The following is a 21,223-nucleotide window of genomic DNA, read 5'->3' on the forward strand; positions in this document are numbered from 1 at the left end:
TGGGGGGAAAAAAAACAACAGATTTAAAATGAGATTGTGGACACTGAGTACCAAGTATCAGGCGGGCACTGCGTGTTTAAATGTAGCATGGGGCAGGGCGTGGTGGCACACACTTGTAATCCCAGCATTCGGGAGGCTGAGACAGGAGGATTGTGGTTCGAGGACAGCCTCAGCTACTTAGTGAGGCCCTCTGCAACTCAGCGAGACCCGGTTTCAAAATAAAGAATAAAAAAATAGGGCTGGGGGTGTAGCTTAGAGGCGGAATGCCCCGGGGTTCCATCCCCAGTACCACATACACACACACACACACACACACACACACACACACACACATAAAAGCCAAACACTGACCTTTTACATTTATTAATTACAAAATAGTCTTCGAAGCCTGGTGTGGTATCGCACGCTTGTAATCCTAGCACTTGAGAGACTGAGACGGGAGGATCGCACAGGTTGGTAGCCAGCCTCAGCTACTTGGTGAGGCTCTCAGCAACTTAGTGAGACCCTGTTTCTAAATAAAGTACAACAAAATAGGTCTTGGAGTATAGCCTGGAGGTAGAAAAGCCCCTGGGTTCCACACCTAGTAACACACACACACACACACACACACACATACACACACACACACACACACACACAAATAGTCTTTGGCACCAAGGCGCTTTACGTGTTTTTGTGGTGCTGGGGATCGAACCCGCAGACTTGTGCAGCTAAGTTAGGCTCTGCCACTGAGCCGCACTCCCAGCCTCCTAAAGGATTCACTTGGATCACAGTGCCTTGGTGTCCTGTTAGGCGCTCAGAGTTATTCGTTGTTTTGTTGTTGTTGTTGTTGTTGTTGTTTTGTTTTCTTTTCTTTTCTTTTTCTTTTTTTTTTTTTTTTTGCGGGTCTGGGGATGCAACCCAGGGCCATTCTACCTCCGAGCCACACCCCCAGCCCTATTTTTTATTCTTTACTTTGAAACTGGGTTTCACTGGGTTGCAGAGGGCCTCACTAAGTAGATGAGGCTATACACAAACCACGATCCTCCGATCCTCCGGTCTCAGCCTCCTGAATGCTGGAATTACAAACAAGCGTGCGCCACCACGCCTGGCTTTTCATTGCTTTTCAAAGTCCTTACTGAGCACTTGATGTCTCCATGGCTTGGGGTAGGGATCCCACAAAGAGGCATGTACGAGAGGTTATAGGATGTCAGACAAGCTGAAAACTTCTCTGCAGATGCCAGTACAGAGAGGAGAGGACCAAACTTGGGGTAAGGGGACTCTCCGGGACTCTAGTGATAGGAGTTGCTGCCTTGTGCCAGGCTGTGTGCTGTCTACCTCGTGCCTGTGATGTAACTGAAGACGCCTGTCTGTCTTCAGAACCCGCCTTTCATCCACTGTATTTTATGCTTTTAACTATAAGATCAGCCCGGCTCGGTGCGCACACCTGATATCCCAGTACTTGGGAGGCTGAGGCATGAAGATCACAGGTTTGACAGTCTTGAGGCCAGTGTCAGCAACTTTAGGAAGACCCTGTTTCAAAATAAAATGGAAGCCAGGTGTGGTGGTACACACTTGTAATCCAGCATTTGGGAGGCTGGAGGAGGACCGCGGTTCGCAGACAGGCTCAGCTACTTAGTGAGGCCCTCTGCAACTCAGTGAGACCCTGTATCAAAATAAAGAATAAAAAACAGGGCAAGGGGTGTAGCTCAGAGGTTGAATGACCCTGGGTTCCATCCCCAGACCCGCAAAATAAAATAAATAAAATAAAATAAATAAAATGGGGCTGAGGTGTAGTTCAGAGATATCATGCCGCAGGATTCAGACTCCAGCACCCCTCCCCCACCCCACCCCCACAGATCTAACAGGACTTTGTTTTCTAGAAAAGCATCTGACAGTGACCCACCAGGATCACTCTGGGGTTTAGAGAGGTCATCCGGCTTTACCCTCCGGTTCTAGAGTCCTCACTTGCCTCCTGGGCCGGGAAGACTCCTTCAGAGCTCCTATCCTTGTGGCCACGTTCCTGGCCTACGACCAGACCCACAGAGGTCTGTGGTCTGGGGGGATCTGGACTGATTTTTGAAGGGACATCGTGGCTTTGCCCATAACACTTCACTTACGCAAAAACAAGATGGCCTTCTGTGCCCCACGTGGGCCCCCTTTCTTTTCACAAGAGAATGTTTTACATTGTGCCATATGCAAGTGGAAATTCAACATAATTGAAGTCCTGTAAATTATAGAGTGGTAGATCGTCCAGCTCAATCTCTCCATTCTAAGAAGGGAAGGAAAGACCCACATAGCAAGTGACGTGTGGACGGTTACAGTGAGATGATGTCAGGCCCAGAACCCAGTCCTGACACCCATGTAGCACCTTCCTTCTACCTACTTATTTATTTATTGTAGTACTGGGGTTGGAACCCAGGGGCTTTTCTACCTCTGGGCTATACTCCCAGACCTATTTTATACTTTATTTGGAAACAGGCTCTCACTAAGTTGCTGAGAGCCTCACTAAGTAGCTGAGGCTGGCTTCGAACCTCCCTAATCCTCCTGTCTCAGCCTCCCATGCACAGGGATTACAAACGTGCGCCACCATGCCCGGCTCCTTCTACCTGTTTAATCAGGGCTATGGTAGCACTGCACCAGTCAAGCTGAATTGAATTAGGAAGAAAGCTTAAGGATCCTAACCTCACAATGATTTCTATAGAGGGGCTTTCCTTTAGAGGCTGGTTTGCCTTCCTAATTATGTATTACTTAGGATAATGATAAAAATTACACTTTTAAGGCATACAATGGCAGGTGATAACAGAGGTTCTCCTAAAATGTTATCAGGTATGCTGGAGATTTTGTTTAGTTTTTTGTTTAGTTTTTTGTTTGTTTGTTTTTGCATACTGAGGATGGAACCCAGGGGCAGTCTATCTCTAAACTACACCCCCAGCCTTATTTCTTATTCTTTATTTTTGAAACAGGGTCTCACTAAGTTGCGGAGAACCTCACTAAGTAGCTGAGGCAGGCTGTGAACTAATTAATTAATTAGTTAATTAATTTTTGGTGGTACTGGGGTTCCTGGAAACCCTTCTACCTCCGGGCTACACTCCCAGACACCTATTTTTTATATTTTTATTTGGAAACAGGGTCTCTTGAGCCAGCAAGGCTGGCTTCGAACCTGCGCAATCCTCCTGTCTCCACCTTCAAGCCTGGGGATTACAAACGTGAGCCACCACGCCCAGCTAATCCTGTCACAGCCTCCCAAGTACTAAGATTATAAGCATGTGCCACCACACCAGGCTGGGATGGAAGTTTTGAGGCCAGCCTTGCTGAGGGATATCCTCAGAAATTTAGCAAGGCTCTGTTTCAAAATAAATTTAAAAAAAGGCCAGGCATGGTGGCACACACTTGTAATCCCAGCATTCAGGAGGCAGAAACCGGAGGATTGAAGTCTGCAGACAGCCTCAGCTACTTAGGGAGGCCCTTCACAACTCAGTGAGACCCTGTTTCAAAAATAAAAAGACTAAAAAAATAGGGCTGGGGATGTATCTCGGAGGTAGAATATCCCTGGGTTCCATCCCCAGTAAGACACACACACACACACACACAAAAAAAAAAAAAAAAAAAAAATAGGGTTTAAGCCAGGCATGCTTGGTGAGGTAGGTGTATGGTGAAGCGGTGCTAAGCATGTACGAGGCTATGGGCTGAATCCCCCCCACCCACCGACCACAAATAGAAAAGTTCTTTCTTACTCTAGGTGGCTTGCCAACTAAAGCCTCCCCTGGACATGGCATGTGCATCTTCTCTCCATTTTCTAGGGCTTCTCTTCAGAGTATTAAATAGAGGTTCCTTAATAGAAAAGCTACATGTAACTATGTGATGTGAATATAACATTGTTAACCTGGACGGACACTCAGTATCGGGATGGGGGAAATATGAAAAGGGGAGAGGGCACCAAATACTGTGTAAATATATGCCATTGTCAACACGATCTAAATTATGGTGTGACACTATAGTGTGCCAATAAAAAAATAAAAATTAGCCGGGCGCGGTGGCACACGCTTGTAATCTCCACGCTTGGAGGTGGAGACAGGAGGATTGCGCAGGTTCGAAGCCAGCCACGCTGGCTCAAGAGACCCTGTTTCCAAATAAAAATATAAAAAACAGGTGTCTGGGAGTATAGCCCGGAGGTAGAAGGGTTTCCAGGAACCCCAGTGCCACTAAAAATTAATTAACTAATTAATTAATTTAAATTAAAAATGGATGTTAAAAACTAATTAATGATTAACAATCAGCTACTTAGTGAGGCCCTCCAGAACTAATTGAGACCCTGTTTCCAAATAAAGAATAAAAAATAGGGCTGGGGGGTACAGCTCAGAGGTCAAACGCCCCTGGGTTCCATCCCAAGACCTGCAAAAAAAAAAAAAAAATCAATAATAAAATTACCTAGCTAGAATAAAAAAAGGCTCAGCTGCAAATCTCTGGCTCAGCTTATCAACTTTTCCCTAACCTTTGGCCTGCTGACCTGATGAGGTTCTGGTACATGGAAGGGGCAGGCAGGGAAGTCCTCTCTCTTTCATCCCATGGTGCTCCTTACCACTGTCACCGTAGTTTAAATAAAAACCCTCTTGAGTCTGGTATCTGGGTGCATTTGGGAAGAAGAGGAGTACCAACAGCAGCCAGGTTTTGAAAGCTGAGTGTATTTTCAGCTAGCAAGAGGTCACTGTGCGGTGACTCCCCTTTTTATCACCCCAACAAATCAGCGGCAGGTCTCCCCTCCAGCCTCCCATTTCAGCAGCCCTCTTACTTCCCATCCTTGAGATAAGTAAGGAAGGGACTGGGCGGGAGGGTGCGATTCGTTTGGCAGGTGCAGTTCAAGGTTTTCTGAACTAATGTACTGTTTTAACAGCAGTCCCTTTTAAGGAGTTCAAAATCACTATTTCAAGCCAGAAGTGGTGGCGCACACTTGTAATCCCAGCATTCGGGAGGCTGAGACAGGAGGATCGTGGTTCACAGACAGCCTCAGATACTTAGCGAGGGCCTTTGCAAATCAGTGAGACCCTGTTTCAAAATAAAAAATAAAAATGGGGCTGGGGGTGTAGCTCGGAGGTAGAATGCCCCTGGGTTCCATCCCTAGAACCACACCAAAAAATCATTTCAGATGAGGGCCATATTGATGGAAAGGCCCCCTCACTTTTGAGATCACTGGATGTTAGTAAAAGATACTGGATCGCTTCACCTTCTCACCCGGGTGATCAGAGTAAGGACTTTGGAGTAACCCAGGCTCACGCTGTGACCTTGGTGACTTCACCTCTGCAAACTTCTCTCCCATAAACAGGGCACTTATTTGCCTCCAAGGGCAGTTGCAAGGGTAAATGAGATTATATATAGGATATAATCTAACCACTTGGCTCAAATTTGACCTACCACTCTTGGTACATGTTCACTTTTATTTTTTCCCAACTTCCTGATCCAAATCTGTCAGTGGTGGCAATTTTTTGTGGGGTTACAAGCGTGCGCCACCGCGTCTGGCTCACAAGGGGGTCTTTAACTATTTGGAAGGTAAAAGGGAAAGAAAACAAATAGGCAAACTGGGCGTGGTAGCTCATACTTATAAACCCAGTACTTGGGAGGCTGAGACAAGAAGATCACAGGTTTGCGGCCAGCCTCAGCTACTTTATTTATTTATTTATTTATTTAGTGGTGTGTGTGTGTGTGTGTGTGTGTGTGTGTGTGTGTGCGTGCGCGCGCATGTGTGTGTGTGTGTGTGTGTGTGTGTGTGTGTATGTGTGTGTGTGTTACTGGGGATGGAACTCAGGGGGCTTCTACCTCCGGACCGACACCTCCAGACCTGTTTTATATTTTATTTGGAAACAGGGTCTCACTAAGTTGTAGAGGACCTCACTAAGCTGCTGAGGCTGGCTTTGAACCTGTGATCTTCCTGTCTCAGCCTCCCAAGTACTGGGATTACAAGCGTGCGCCACCACGCCCGGCTTAGTGAGATCCTATTTTAAAATAAAGAATAAAAAAAAAAAAATAGGGCTGGGAGTATAGCTCGGAGGTTGAATGGCCCTGGGTTCAATCCCCAGTACCACAAAACTAAATACATACATATGCACATATGTGTTTGTGTGAGAAGGGGGGGAGGGAAGGGGGAGGGAGGGAGGAAGGGAGAGAGAGAGAAAGGGAGAGAGATAGAAAGGGAGAGAGATAGAGATAGAGATAGAGAGAGAACAGAAAGGCAAGTAAAAGCAATGCCTCATACTCAATCCTGGAGCATCCCTAGGAGGCCTGAGAGATGCCGCTGGGGAGAGGTTGTGGGTTTTTTGCACCTTAGCCTACTGGCCCCAAGGAGCTTCACTCCCTTTCCGGACGTCTTTCACTGCTGAACCGGCTCAGGATGAACCGGAGCGTGAGCGGAGAGTTCCGGGAGCCTGTCCCAGTGCCACGCCTCCCGATGGCTCAGCAAGCAGCCGCGGCCTTGTCAAGCCACTTTCTGAGCCCAGCCTGTGGATGCTGTCACATCTCGCACAGTGAAGACTACTTGGCGCTGCACTCTGGGGTTAAGAGTTCTGAATCTGAGGAATCTGAGCCTCACCTTGGCCCCACTGCCCCCCAGACTGGCTCCCTCAGCTTCCAGCCCAGTGTCTGTTCATCTTCGTCTTCTGTACCATCTGAGAGCAAGAACCTGGTCGTCAATGAATCTTCTGTGTTCAGTGTGCTCTTCCTGAAGGTGTCCCAAAGTCTGTCATCTTGAGGGCCACATCTAACAGAATGCTCGTATTATAAAAAAAAAAAAAAAAGTGGGGGGAGTTGGGAATTCCACTTGCAATCTTAGTACTTGGGAGGCCGAAACAGGAGGGTGACAGGTTGAAGGCCAGCCTCAACAACTCAGCGAGGCCCTGTTTCCAAATAAAAAATAAAATAGGGCTGGGGGTGCTGCTTGCAGGTAGAATGCTTCTGGGTTCAACCCTCACCAGTTAAGATGGGAGGGCAGAGATGATAGATGATAGATGATAGATAGATAGATAGATAGATAGATAGATAGATAGATAGATGAGAGATGAGAGAGAGAGGGAGAGAGAGAGAGAGAGAGAGAGAAAGCTTTCCACATCCCTTTCTCTATAAACCAAAACAACTTTGCTTTAAATTAAATGTCTTGCACCCAACTCATTTAGAAGACCAGTGCGGTTCATTAGAAAGGGAAAGTAGCTGCTAATCCTTTTTTATGTACGAGAAGAAAAAAAAACTAGCAAGTCATTTAAACCGTTTTCCCTCTTGGTAATTTAGCGCAAATAAGCAACGGCACTTGAATGGCGTCACCTTTTCTTTCCCCTCCTTTTGCCCCGAATAAAGATGTCATAGAAGCTTTTACGTTGCACGCTTCTGCTAAACTCCTTAGGTAGGAGAAATAATTGGCTTTTTCCTTGAGGGAAGGGTAGTGAGAGATCGCGCCTGAGCTGTTCTCTTGCAAATCCCCACGGGCTCTGAATAATAAGGTCTGTCTAGCTTTGAGTCTGCGACTCTTCTCGCTTTCCTTTGAAAGGGCAGCGAGTTGCTCTTTTGCTGCCCAGCTCTGGCACTGAGAAAATCCAGTAGGTGGCCAAAGAGCCTTTAGAAGACTAAAACGAGCTTCAGAGAGACACTGGGCCAGGATTTCAAAAGAAAAACGTGCTTGCATCGCTGTACGCCAAACTATTCTGGAGAAGTTGAACGGGGCTCGGACACCGGCTTAAGAACAGGTGACTCCTTTAGGCATGTTACAAGTTGACATGTTTGACTAGAGTTAAATTCTCAACCCCTAAAACTGGAGCCCAGACTATTGAAGCAAAGGCTCCAATCAGACCTCTGCAGTCCACCTCTATTTATTTATTTATTTTATTTATTTATTTATTTTGTCTGTGTGTGCGGTACTAGGGATGGAACCCAGGGGCCTTCTATCTCTGGGCTATACCCCTGATTAATTTTATATTTTATTTGGAAGCAGGGTCTCACTAAATTGCTGAGAGCCTCACTAAGTAACTGAGGCTGGCTTTTTTTTTTTTTTTTTTTTTGTGGTACTGGAGGTGGAACCCAGAGGCTTTCTACCTCCGGGCTATACTCCCAGACCTCTTTTATATTTTATTTGGAAACAGGGTCTCACTGAGTTGCTGAGAGCCTCACTAAGTAGCTGAGGCTGGCTTCGAACCTGTGCGATCCTCCTGTCTCAGCCTCCCAAGCGCGGGGATTACAAGCGTGCGCCACCACGCCCGGCTCGAGGCTGGCTTTGAACCTGTGCGATCCTCCTGTCTCTGCCTCCCAAGTACTGGGATTGCAAGTACACGCCACCACACCCGGCTTAGTGCACCTCCTTTTAACCTTTAATTTTTGTGTGCATGTGGTATTGGGGGATTGAACCCAGAGGCATTCTGCCTTCGAGCTACACCCCCAGCCCAATTTTTTCTCTTATTTGGAAACAGGGTCTCACTCAGTTGATGAAAGGCTCACTACTTGCTGAGGCTGTCCTCAAATCTGTGATCTTCCTGTCTCAGCCTCCCAAGTACCGGGATTACAAACGTGTGCCACCACGCCCGGCTAACTTTTCATTTTTGACGTGGTATCGTCCTTCACAGCCCCACAGAAAAGCCCTCAAGTGTGCTCTGTGCAACATGAAAGGACGCTTTCTACATCATGCGAGCCAAACCCCAGGAGTTCTGTGGGCTGAGAACTTTGCCCTTTGTAAACTACTTTGGTAAAGAATTCCAGGCTGAGGAGATGGCGATAAGGAAATTGCCCGGCTTTGTTTTATGGTCGCAGCACTGGCTTTCCTGTGGCGTCCCGTGTGCTCACAGAAGCCTAACACGCAAGCACGACCCTGCGCTCAGCCGGGTGCCTAGAACTGGGGACACCCATTTACCCAGACACACAGGTGTGGCGATGCCGCTGGGATGCTCCAATCTGCATCTTTGAGTAAAATTTCACCCGTCCTGCCCTGCCTTCAATTTATGTAACAATTTTTTTTTTTTTTTTTAGGAAGATGCAACTTACATAAAAATTTACCATCAAAGCTGTTTTTAAAGCGTCCGGGTCAGTGGCATCGAGTACACACACTGTTGTGCAACTGTCACCCCGTCCAGCTCCAGAACTCTCTTCATCTTCCCAAAAGGAAACTCTGCACCCAGTAAACACGACTCCCTGTCCCCCTCCCCCAGCCCCTGGCAGCCACCGTTCAGCTTCCTCTGTAGGACTCAGACTACTTCTAAGAACCTCACAAAAGCCCGGTGTGGCACATGCCTGTAATCCCGGGACTTGGGAGGCTGAGACAGGAGGATTGCAGGTTCGAGGCCAGTCTCAGCAACATGGCTAAGACTCTCAGCAACCTAGTGAGACCCTGTTTCAAAACAAAACATAAAAAGGGCTGGGGTGTAGCTTGGAAGTAGAATGCCCCTGGATTCAATTCCCAGTACCACAAACACACACACACACACACACACACACACACACACACACAATCATATAAGTGGAATCAGACAGTATTGTCCTCAAGATTCACCCATTTGTAGTGTGTGTTAGAATGTCCTTTATAAGGCTAAATCATATATCGCATTATCAATAAACACTAAGTTTGTTTTGCCCATTCATCCACTGATGGACACTTGAGTTCTTTTCACATTTTGGCTATTGTGAATAATGCTACCGTCAAGATGGATGTATAAATATCTGTTGAAGACCCTGCTTTCAATTTGGGGGGACTGTGCCCTAAATTAAAATTGGACAAATACCCTCTAAAACTTTTTTTTTTGTTGGTGCTGGGGATTGAACCCAGGGGCATTCTACCTCCAAGCTACACCCCCAGCCCTATTTTTTGTTCGTGTGTGTGTGTGTGTGTGTGTGTGTGTGTGTGTTACTGAGGGTGAAACCCAGGGCCTTTTCTATTTCCGGGCTGTACTCCCAGACCTATTTTATACTTTATTGGGAAACAGGGTCTCACTAAATTGCTAAGAACCTCACTGAGTAGCTGAGGCTGGCTTCGAACCTGTGCGATCCTCCTGTCTCTGCTTCCCAAGTGTGGGGATGACAAGCGTGCGCCACCACGCCTGTTCTTTATTTTTGGAACAGGATCTCACAAAGTTGCAGAGGGCTTCACTAAGTAGAAAGGCTGGGGTTACAAGTGTGTGCCTCCTCGAAATGTTTAATGTCCATTGTATGTGTGTATGTGTGTGTGTGTGTATGTGTGTATGTATGTATGTGTGTATGTGTGTATGTGTGTATGTATGTGTGTATGTGTGTATGTATGTATGTGTGTATGTGTGTATGTGTGTATGTATGTATGTGTGTATGTGTGTATGTATGTATGTATGTGTGTATGTATGTGTGTATGTGCATATGTGTATGTATGTATGTGTGTATGTGTGTATGTGTGTGTATGTGTGTATGTATGTATGTGTGTGTATGTATGTGTGTATGTGTGTATATGTGTGTAAGTGTGTATGTGTGTATGTATGTGTGTATGTATGTGTATATGTATGTGTGTATGTATGTGTGTATGTATGTATGTATTTTAGTGGTACTCAGGATTCAACTCAAGGGCATTCTACAGGCTATACACCCAGTCCTATTTTATTTTTTAGTTTGAAACAAAGTATCACTAAATTACTGGAGCTGGCTTCTTTATTCTTTTCTTTTCTTTCTTTCTTTCTTTCTTTCTTTCTTTCTTTCTTTCTTTCTTTCTTTCTTTCTTTCTTTCTTTCTTTCTTTCTTTCTTTTGTGGTGCTGGAGGTGGAACCCAGGGGCTTTTCTACCTCTGGACTATACTCCCAGACCTCTTTTTATATTTTATTTGGAAACAGGGTCTCACTAAGTTGCTGAGAGCCTCACTCAGTAGCTGAGGCTGGCGTGGAACCTGTGCGATCCTCCTGTCTCAGCCTCCCAAGCGCGGGGATTACTAGCATGCGCCACCACGCCAGGCTGAGGCTGGCCTTTAACCACGATCCTCCTGCCTCAGTATCCTAAGCACTGAGATTACAGGTGTGTGCCATCACACTCAGCTTATTTGTTTCTTTGTTTACTTTTGGTGGTACTGAAAGTTGAACTCAGAGGCATTCTACCCCCAGCCATTTATTTATTTGCTTGTTTATTTATTTATTTTTTATTATTTATTTATTGGTAGTGGGGGTGGAACCCAGGGGCTTTTCTACCTCCAGCCTATACTCCCAGGCCTATTTCATATTTTATTTGGAAACAAGGTCTCACTAAGATGCTGAGAGCCTCACTAAGTAGCTGAGGCTGGATCCTGTCTCAGCCTCTCAAGAGTTGGGATTACAAGTGTGCGCCACCACGCCCGGCTTTATTTTTTGTTTTGAAACAGGGTCTCACTAGGTTGCTTAGATTAGTCTTGCTAAATTGCTGAGGCTGGCCTTGATCCTCCTGCCTCCCACGTACTGAGATTATAGGATTGTGCTAACATGCCCTTCCTAATGTCCATTTTAAAAAATATACATTTCAAAGCCAGGCATGGTGGCACACACTTGTAATCTCACCACTTAGGAGGCTGCGACAGGAGGATCGTTTGAGGACAGACTCAGCTACTTAGTGAGGTCCTTTGCGACTCAGTGAGACCCTGTTTCAAAATAAAGAATAAAAAATAGGGCTGGGGGTGTAGCTCGGAGGTAGAGTGCCCCTGGGTTCCACCCCCAGTACTGCAAAAAATAAAATAAAAATTCCTGCTCTTTTTTGTGTGTGTGTGAAACTGAGGATTGAACTCAAGGGCTTTTACCTCCAAGCTACATCCTCAGCCCTATTTTTTCTTCTTTATTTGGAAACAGGGTTTCACAAGGTTGCACAGGGCCTCGCTCTGTAGCTGAGGCTGGAGGTGAACCTGAAATCCTCCTGTCTCGGCCTCCCAGGTCCTGGAATTCCAAGCCCGTGCCGCCGGGCCTGCCTGGAGTCCTCCTTTCTCCACCTTCTTTCCTCTCTCATCTATGACGTATATATGTGTGTGCCTATGCTTCTTTTTCCTTTTATTGATTACTCACAAACCTTGTTAAATTTATTATGTGAAAGAGATATTTTAAAATCTTATTTTGTGATGGTTATTGCTTTCATAAATGGAATATGTATGTATGTGGTTGTGTTCATATAGTAACTGTTCACTTTATAGAGCAAAGGACAGCCTTCGTTTATTAGTGTGTGTGTGTGTGTGAGATTAGTGTGTGTGTGTGATTAGTGTGTGTGTGTGTGTGTATGCGCACGCGTGCATGCGTCACTAGGGATGGAACCCAGGGGCATTCTACCTCCAACCTACACCCCTGGCCCTATTTTTTATTCTTTATTTTGAAACAGGGTCTCACTAAATTGCAGAGGGCCTCACTAAGTAGCTGAGGCTGGCTGTGAACCTCCATCCTCCTAGCTCAGCCTCCCAAGTACTGGGATTACAAGCGCGTGCCACCATGCCCAGCTTATTTTTATTATTTATTTACTTATTTATGTTTGCGGAGCTGGGGATTGAACCCAGGGGCTTTCTTTCTCTGAGCTACACCCCCAGTCCTGTTTTTAATTCTTTATTTTGAAACGGGGTTCCACTAAGTTGCAGAAGTCCTCACTGAGTAGCTGAGGCTGGCCCAGAACCTGCAATTTTCCTGTCCCAGTCTCCCAAGTATTGGGATTACAGGCATGGACCACTGTACCCAAATAAAATTTAAATATTTTTTATTGTGTATTATAGTCATACATCTTAATGGGGTACAAGATGGTAGAGGCATACATGCACACGTCACTCATTGGCCCTTCCCCACTTCCCACCCCAATCCCCCCCTCCCTCCTTCTCATGTTTGGCTTAGTGATTGACTTTGATATGTTTGTGAATGTACGTCATGTACATTAGGGAATTTCCCTCTCCCCCCCTTCCAGAGTTAAACATTTTTAAGAATGTAATTCTTAAATTTCCAAATTTCTATTCAGTATGATTGAAAACAGTATCATTTGCAAGACAATGCACATCTATTTTCCTGAGCTTTAACACTATATTTTGAAATTTTAAAATATTTTTTGCCAACTTGATAGAGGAAAATCTTATTGTGTGTTTTAATTTATATATTTTATTATTATTATTATTATCATTATCATTAATGTTGAACATAGATCCTGTTTCCAAAAAAAGGTGGAGGAGGAGCATACTTGGAGATAGACCCCTGGGTTCAATCCTCAATATCAAAAGAAAAAAAATTGCATTTGTCTTTTTTTGTGAATTGCTTCTTCACGTCCTTTGCTGGATTTGCAGTTGAAGGGTTGTTGGTTTTTTTTCATATTGACTCATAAGAGCCAGTAAAGCATAATAATTAAGAGAAAACCTGACACTCAGGAAGACCAACTTCAAAGCTGGGCATCTGTAATCCTAGTACTTGGGAGGCTGAGCCAGGAGGCAGCAACTTGTGAGGCCCTCTACAGCGCAACGAGACCTGTTTCAAAATAAAGACCAGAATAGGGCTGAGGGTGTAGTTCAGAGGTAGAATGCCCCTGGGTTCAAGGTTCAATTCCCTGTACCCCAAACAAACAAGAGTTCAAATTCAAACCAAAAATGAGTTCCAATGCTGCTACTTAATGAGCTAAGCCCTGAGCTTGTTTCTTTTTAGCCAAAGTCTTCCTATCTGTAAGAGTGAAACTAACTGTATCCTTTATAGGATATTATGAGATGTTACGTGTAAATTGCTTAGCATAATTTATACCCAATAAAGACTTAACAAAGTGGAGCTTTTATTACATCGAGGCTTTGGCTAACTGTGCCTATGAATGTGATTTTTTCCTACTTTGTAATTTTCACTTCAATTTTTTTTAATTGACATATAACAATTATATATACTTCTGGGGTACACTGTGCTAATTTGGAGTACACTGCGCTTATAGTCAGGTCTTGTGGGTATTTAAATTTAAAATTGTTGTACAGATGAAAACACACATCATAGCCGGGCGAGGTGGCGCACACTTATAATCCCAGCACTTGGAAGGCTGAGACGGAAGGATCTGGGTTCACAGCCAGCCTCAGCTACTTACACCCTTTGCAATTCAGTTAGACCCTGTTTCAAAATAAAGAATAAAAATAGGGCTGCAGTGTAGCTTGGAAGTAGAATGCCCCTGGGTTCCATCCCAGTACTAAATAGAAAGAAGAAAGAAAGAAAGAAAGAAAGAAAGAAAGAAAGAAAGAAAGAAAGAAAGAAAGAAAGGGCTGGGGGTGTAGCTCAGAGGTAGGATGCCCCTGGGGTTCAATCCCCAGTACCAAAAAAAAAAAAAAAATACATCTTTCTCTCAATGATTTATTTTCTTTTCTCTCAAAGACCCTTCCATACTTTCCAAAATCAAATATTTACCTAATTCTTTTAGTTCTTTAATTATTTAATACTTTGCATGTAATTTTTTAATCCATTTGGATTAAGTTAGTCTTTAATGTGAAGTTGATATGGATTTCTTCTCCCTCAAATTGTTCCAACTATATTGACTATTCTATGTTTTTTCCTGCTGATTTGAAATTTCATCTTTATAAACCAGATATGGTACCGCAGATTTGTAATCCCAGTACTTGGGAGGCTGAGACAGGAGGATCACAGGTTCTTGGCCAGCCTCAGCAATTTGTGAGGCCCTTCACTACTTCATGAGACCCTGTTTCAAAAAGTAAAGAATAAGCCGGGCGTGGTGGCGCACGCTTGTAATCCCCGCGCTTGGGAGGTGGAGACAGGAGCGCAGGTTTGAAGCCAGCCACGCTGGCGTAAGAGACCCTGTTTCAAAAAATATAAAATAGGTCTGGGAGCGTAGCCCGGAGGTAGAAGGGCTTCCAGGAACCCAGTACCACCAAAAAAAAAAAAAAAAAAGTAAAGAATAAGCCGGGGGTGGTGGCACACTACCCAGGTCTATTGACTTTTAAAAGACTATTCTTATCCGGTGTGGTGGTATACACTTGTAATCCCAGTATTTGGAAGGCTGAAACAGGAGAATCACAGGTTTTCATTCAGTCTCAGTCAGAGGCCCACTGCAACTTAGTGAGATCCTATTTCAAAATAAAGAATTAAAAGCTGGGCGTGTAGCCGGGCGTGGTGGTGCACGTTTGTAATCCCAGCATTCAGGAGGCTGAGACTGGAAGATGGCGGTTCGTGGACAGCCTCAGCTACTTAGTGAGGCCCTCTGCAATTCTGTGAGACCCAGTTTCAAAATAAAGAATAAAAAATAGGGTGGGGGGGAGGTAGCTCAGAGGTCGAATACCCTTGGGTTCCATCCCCAGCCCCGCAAAAAAAAAAAAAGCTGGGCGTGGTGGTGCGTGCTTATAATCCCAGCATTTGGGATGCTGAGACCGGAGGATCATGGTTCACAGCCAGCCTCAGCTACTTAGTGAGGTTCCTTGCAACTCAGTAGACCTGGTTTCAAAATAAAGAATAAAAAATAGGGCTGGTGGTGTAGCTCAGAGGTAGAATGCCCTTGGGTTCCATCCCCAGTATGGCAAAAAATAAAAAATAAATTAAAAAAATAAGGCTGGGGGTGTGGCTCAAAGGTAGAATGCCCCTGGGTTCAATCCCCAGTACTTCAAAAAACTTTAAAAAATAAAAATAAAGAAAAAAGTAGGGCTGAAGGTATAGCTCAGAGGTAGAATGTGCCTGGAGCCTGGATTCAATCACCAGTACCACACACACACACCAAAAAAAAAAAAAAAAAAATCTTTATCATATACCAAATACTACTAGATTTTGTTTGGTTCCATTGAACAGTCTATCTGGCACTACCTATATACAACATATACAGCATAGCTTTATTTCATGTTTAATATCTTAAAGTATTTGTCCCCTCCCCTGAGTCCCAACTACTGTTTTTAAAATAACAAGTATAGGCCGGGCGTGGTGGCTCACGCTTGTAATCCCCGTGCTTGGGAGGTGGAGACAGGAGGATCGCACAGGTTTGAAGCTTAAGAGACCCCGTTTCCAAATTAAAAAAAAAAAAAAAAATATATATATATATATATATATATATATATATATATATATATATATATGTCTGGGAGTGTAGCCGGGAGGTAGAAGGGCTTCCAGGAACCCCAGTACCGCCAAAAAAATAAGTAAATAAAAATTAAAAATTAAAAAATTACAAGTGTGTTTTTGCATGTATATACTTGTATTACAAGCTGATCAAGATTTAAATTTTGCCGGGCATGGTGACGCATGCTTGTAATCCCCGCGCTTGGGAGGCTGAGACAGGAAGATCGCACGGGTTCGAAGCCAGCCTCAGCTACTTAGTGAGGCTTTCAGCAACTTAATGAGACCCCTTTTCCAAATAAAATATAAAAAAGGTCTGGGAGTATAGCCCGGAGGTAGAAAGCCTCTGGGTTCCACCCCCAGTACCACCAAAAAAAAAAAAAAAACTTTAAATTTCTCTGTCATTATACACAGTACAGTAGAAGGAACCTGAGCTGTAGATTCAGAGGCCTTGGACTCCAGTCCTGCAGTCCTCAGCAGCTACTCATGTCAACATCAACACCCCACAAACACCTGTAATAATGATGCCCAACTGACCAATCATGAGTCATATCACACATGGGCTGTGGTGGCGCACGCTTGAAATCCGAGTGCTTGTAGAGCGGAGGGAAGAGGGTCACAGGTGTGTGATCAGCTTCAGCAGCTAAGCAAGGCCCTCCACAACTTAGTGAGACCCTGTTTCAAAATTAAAAAGTAAAATAGGGCAGGGGTGTAGCTCAGAGGTAGACTGTCCCTGGGTTCAATTTCTAGTACCACCAAAAGAAAAAAAAAGTCCTATCATTCAGGTTTATACATTTTAATAAAATAAACCACTATTTTAATGGCAAAAATTTGTAACTCAGTGTTTTGGTTTTAATTATTTTATCTTGCTTGTTGACACTATAACATAATCTAAATAACATTAAGAATAATTATAAACTTATAAATCCGGCTATGAAAGCATATTCATAAATTATTATTACATAGCAGTATAGATATAATGACCTGGATGTGGCACTATTCTGTTTTTAAGAAAAGATGACAAAGTAGTTTGGTGTGGTGGTACACGCCTGTAATCCCAGTACTTGGGAGGCTGAAACAGGAGGATCACGGTTTAAAGCAGCCTCAGCAATTTAGTAAGAAAGACCCTGTTTCAAAATGAAAAAGGGAAAAAGGGCTGGGGGTGTAGTTTGGAGGTAGAATTTCCTGGTTTCAATCCCCAGTGCCACAAAAAAAAAAAAAAAAAAGAAAAAGAAAAAGAACATAGGGAATTGGATGTAACCTTAACACTTTTATGGGGTTAAGATATATGTTTGAAAGCCAAGCATAGTAGTGAATGCTTGTAAGCTTGTAATCCCAGTACTTGGGAAGCTGGGACAAGGGGATCGCAGGTTCCCTCGGCTACTTAGTAAGACTGTTTCAAATTAAAGAATAAAAATAGGGCTGGAGGTATAGCTCAGAGGTAGAACACCCCTGGGTTCCATTTCTAGTACGGCAAAAAAAACAAAAATAAAAAGATATATGTTTGTTAAATATAACTATTAAGCATCTCATCTTAAAACATATAAGAGCTGGAGCTTATTAAGCACCTCCCATGGGCCAGGTGCCTTGTCTGGATGCTTCATGCCGGTCCCTTTTAATCCTTATGCTGCTACTGTGGGTGGTTGTGACAGCTGTGTCACAGGTCAGAGCTGATGTTTACTGGAGTTAGACACCTGCACCAGCAACTTGGCGACAGAACCAGACCCGTGAATCCTCCACCCAGGCTCTTTCTGTAGGATGCTGCTTCCGAGGGTCTTTGTAGTCCTCCTGGTGTGTGTTGTTGGTTGTTGTTTTTGCAGCACTGGGGATAGAACCCAGGGGCATTCTACTTCTGAGCTACACCCCCTGCCCTATTTTTTTAAATTAATTTATTTTTTTGGTGGTACTGGGGTTCCTGGAAGCCCTTTTACCTCCGAGCTACACTCCCAGACCTATCTTTTTATTTTTTTTATTTGGAAACAGGGTCTCTTAAGCCAGCGAGGCTGGCTTCAAACTTGCACGATTCTCCTGTCTCCGCCTCCCAAGCGCGGGGATTACAAGCGTGCACCGCCATGCCCGGCTACCCTATTTTTTTATTCTTTATTTTGAAGCAGGGTTTCACTAAGTTTCTGGGAACTTTGCTAAGTAGCTGAGGCTTGCAAACCGCAATCATCCTGTTTCAGCCTCCCAAATGCTGGGATTACAAGCGTGTGCCACCACGCCCAGCACTCCTGGTGTTCTATAAAATGCAATTTCTGACAGTTAGGAAAAAAAGAAAAACTCTTCTTTTAGCTGAATCCTCAAACTTGAACTTTAGTAAGAAAAAAACAGTCTGATACACAGCTTTCATATCAGAAATGTAAAGAACTGATAAAAATCATAGTGTAATGATAAATTGTGGGGGAAAGCTGTGGAGAGCTGCGTGTTTTATAATGTGTATTGCAAACATTTTCTGTCATATTTTCTAGATAATTGCACCAAATCCATTATTTTAATAGATATTTACAATGTCAAAGATAGTCGCTTCAGGGCGAGGGGTGGTACAGTGCTTGCTCAGCATCTGAGAGGCCTTGGGTTTAGTCCTCAGGACCAAAAAAAAAGAGTCACTTCATGTAATGGATTTAAAGAATTTTCTCTTTTTAACAAAATCATTGCATATTTATTGTAGAAAATTAGAAAATAGAGACTAAAAAATGGCAAAAGGTAAAATCCTTTATAATTCCACTACTCGGACAGGACCACTGCTAAACATTCACCTCTTCTGTCTTTTCCTATTCATATGTGAGTATAACTTTTTGCTTGTGTACAAAACTGAAATTTTATATTTATAGTTAGCTTTTTTTCTTTTTGCTTAAAAATATATCATGAACTTTTAAAGTAAAATGAAATATACTTCTCTGGAATAATTTTAATAGAGGTAAAGTGTTTTGTTTCATAGATGTATGATAGTTTTAGTAGTTAAGTTCAGATTTTATCTTATTTTTTTGAAGATTTAAAGAAGTTTATTAGATAGGAATACAGAAAATAGAAATACAGAAAATAGTTACAGCCCCATGCCAAAAATGACATGAGGGGGGAGGGTGGCCCAGGCCAACTCACCACTCCCCTAAGCTCAGATTTTAAACTGGTTGTTGTTAGTTGGCTTTTGCCTTTGGGGGGAGATACTGAAGGTCAAACACAGGGCATTCTACATCCAAGCCATACCCCCAGGCCTTCCTTTTTTATTTTTATTTTTTTTTTTAATTTGTGGAACTGGAGATTGAACCCAGGGCATTCTACCTCCAAGCTACAACTATTTTCCGTGTGTGTGTGTGGGGGGGGGGGTACTGGGGGTGGAACCCATAGGCTTTCTACCTCCGGGCTATACTCCCAGACCTATTTTATATTTTATTTGGAAACAGGGTCTCACTAAGTTGCTGAGAACATCATTAAGTAGCTGAGGCTGGCTTCGAATCTGTGAGATCCTCCTTTCTCAGCCTCCTAAGCACAGACATTACAAGCGTGCACCACCACATGCAGCTGCTACAACTTTTTTTTTTTTTTTTGTGTGTGTGTGTGTGTGTGGTACTGGGCATGGAACCCTTCTACCTCTGGCTACACTCCTAGACCTATTTTATATTTTATTTGGAAACAGGGTCTCACTAAGTTGCTGAGAGCCTCACTAAGTAGCTGAGGCTGGCTTCGAACCTGCGCGATCCTCCTGTCTCCACCTCCCAAGTGCGGGGATTACAAGTGTGCGCCACCATGCCTGGCTACAAGTATTTTTTAGTCTTTATTTTGAAACAGGATCTCACTAAGCTGCAGAAGGCCTCACTATATAGCTGAGGCTGACCTCGAACCTGCCATCCTCTGGTCTCAGCCTCTGGAATACTAAGATCACAAGCATACATCACCACTCCCAGCTTCTACACTCTTTTTAAATTTGAAACTGGGTCTTGGTAAATTGCTGAGAATCACTAAGTTGCTGAGGCTGGCTTTCAATCTGCGATCCTCCTGTCTCAGCCTCCCAAGTACTAGGATTACAGGTACACACCACCATGCCCAATTTGGCTTTACTTTTAAAAGGATCACAAATATGTTTTATGATGATGTCACCTAATACTGAAAATCTCACTTATAGTTTCAATTAAATTGTTCCAGAGCCGGGTGTGGTGGTGCAGGATTGTAATCCCAGTACTTGGGAGGCCGAGACAGGAGGATCTGCTTGTAGGCAGCCTCTTCTGCAGGTGCCTTTACATGATCTAGCCTCAGGACATCATACTCTCTTCTTCGAGGACACTCACCACATTGGATTAGGGCTCACACACAGGTCCTTATTTTTCCTTGATCACTTTTTATTTTTGGTGGTACCAGGGATTAAACCCAGGGGCATTCGACCTCTGAGCTACATCCCCAGCCCTATTTATTTTCTGTTTTGAAACAGGGTCTTACTAGGTTGCTGAAAGTCTCACTAAGTTAGTGAGGTTATCCTTGAACTTTCTTTTATATTTTTATTTTTATTGAGGGTCTGGAACCCAGGAGCATTCGACCTCCAAGCTACACCCCCTGCCCTATTTATTTTTAATTTTTTATTTTGAAACCGGGTCTCACTGAGTTGCAGAGGGCCTCACTAAGTAGCTGAGGCTGGCTGAGAACACGGATCCTCCTGTCTCAGCCTCCCAAATGCTGGGATGACAAGCGTGCGCCACCACGCTGGGCTTTATCATTGAACTTTTGATCCTCCTATCTCGGCCTCCCAAGTACAGGCATGTGCCACCATGCCTGGGTTTTGATCGCCAATTTTATTTATTTATTTATTTATTTATTTATTTATTTATATTTGTTTGTTTTGTAGTACTGGGGATGGAACCCTGGGGTATTCTACCTCCAAGCTACAACCCCAGCCCAATTTTTATTCTTTATTTTGAAACGAGGTCTTACTCAGTTGCAGAGGGTCTCAGCCTTCAGAATACCAAGATTACAAGCGTGTGCCACTAAGGAGCTGATGCGGTTTGAGAACCGTGATCCTCCTGTCTCAGCCTCCCAAGTACTGGATTACAATGTGTGCCACCACGTCTGGCTCTTGATCACCAATTTTAAAACCCCTTCTTTAAATACAGATACATCAGCCAGGTATGGTGGCGCAGGCTTGTAATCCCCACGCTTGGGAGGCTGACACAGGAGGATCACGCAGGTTCGAAGCCAGCCTCAGCTACTTAGTGAGGCTCTCAGCAACTTAGAGAGACCCTGTTTCCAAATAAAATATAAAATAGGTCTGGGAGTATATCCCA

This window comes from Muscardinus avellanarius (genome assembly GCF_963383645.1).
Source record: "Muscardinus avellanarius genome assembly, chromosome: 14".
NCBI lineage: Eukaryota > Metazoa > Chordata > Mammalia > Rodentia > Gliridae > Muscardinus > Muscardinus avellanarius.